The following is a 1,596-nucleotide window of genomic DNA, read 5'->3' as shown; positions in this document are numbered from 1 at the left end:
TTTATTTTTGAATGAGTTTGGTAAGTTATATTTTTCTGAAATTTTGCCCATTTTCCCAAGTTTTCAAATTTATTCACATAAATCTATTAATTATTTTTTTAAAAGTCTTTTTAATGTCTTGGAGCCTCTGGAGTGATGTCTTCTTTTATATCCTGATATTATTTCAGGTCTTTCTCTGTCTCTCACTTTTAATTTTTATTAGTCTCACCAGTGTGGTCAATTAACTTTCCCAAGGTCCAACTTTTGGCTGTGTTGTTCTTCTGTACTATATATTTACTTAACATTTATGAATTTCTTTGTTATTTTCTCTCTTCTACTCCCTTTGGACCCATTTTGTAATTTTACTCAACATTCTTTTTATAAAGAATTATTTAATTTTAATTTTAAAAAATTCTTTTTTTCCTGAAACTTTTTAAAAATTAATGTACATTCATCCCCTAATCATCATCACAGCATACAAAATGTGGTTTCCCATCCAGAATATACTGCATAGTGGCTTAATCATGTATGTTATCATCAATAATTTTCCATTTCTAGTTTCATATATATGTGTGTGTATATCTATCTATATCTGTCTATCTATCTATCTATCTATCTATCTATACCCCTATGTCTGATCCTCTGCCCTTTCCCATCCTCTTATCACACTATCTCTGGTGTCTACAATTGTATTCCATTTCTTTCCCCCACACTTTTTATTGATCACACAATTTCTTAAATAATCTTTCAATAGCAAGTTCAACTGGTAATTTCAAGAAAAGCAGTTTTGAAATGGTGAGGAAATTTGCTTAAAACTTAAAGTCTGGAAATAGGTTAGTATTCTGTTCAAATAGTAGGTACATGAACCTATTGACAGCTCAAGACAGGACAAAAATTCTTAAAGCTGGACAACAAAGCCTAGAAGAAAAGCAGCAATATTTTAGTCAAGTCACAGAATGCTATTTCACCAGTTCAATCTCTGGAGATCTGGTCTGGTGCTGGTAAATTCTTTCAGGTTTTGTTTATCTGAGAATGTTCTTGTCTTTTCTTCCCATATGAAGGATAATCTTGCCGGGTACAGGATTCTTGGTTGCAATTGCTTTTCCTTTAACACTTGGAATATATTTTCCCATTCTTTCCTTGCTAGCATTGTTTCATATGAGAAGTCTGCTGTTAGGCTGACATGGTAAGGTAATGTGCTGTTTCTCTCTTGCCAATCTTAGTATCTTGTCTTTGTGGTTTTGGTCAGTCTGGCTAAAATGTGTCTTGAAGAAGATCTTCTTGGGTTGATTCTATTTGGCGTCCTTTGTATTTCTTGGGACTGGATCTTTGAGTGCCTCTCTAGGTTTGGAAAGTTTTGTTGCAGGATTTCATGGAATAGATTATCAATGCCCTTATGAGTCCTTCACTTTCTGGGATGCCAATTAAACAGATGTTTGGACATTTAATGGTATCTAGTATTTCTTGTATATTATTCTCAAAATTTGGGGAATTTTCTCAGTCTTTGTGGTGGATTATTCTAGCCCATCAATTTTCTCTGCTACATCTGAGATTCTATTTTCTGTATGATCTAGTGTGCTTTTAATACTTTCAAGAGAGATTTTGAAAAAAAAAAAA

This window comes from Tupaia chinensis, unplaced genomic scaffold, assembly GCF_000334495.1.
Source record: "Tupaia chinensis unplaced genomic scaffold, TupChi_1.0 Scaffold144909_1, whole genome shotgun sequence".
NCBI lineage: Eukaryota > Metazoa > Chordata > Mammalia > Scandentia > Tupaiidae > Tupaia > Tupaia belangeri.
This window is presented reverse-complemented; position numbering follows the sequence as displayed.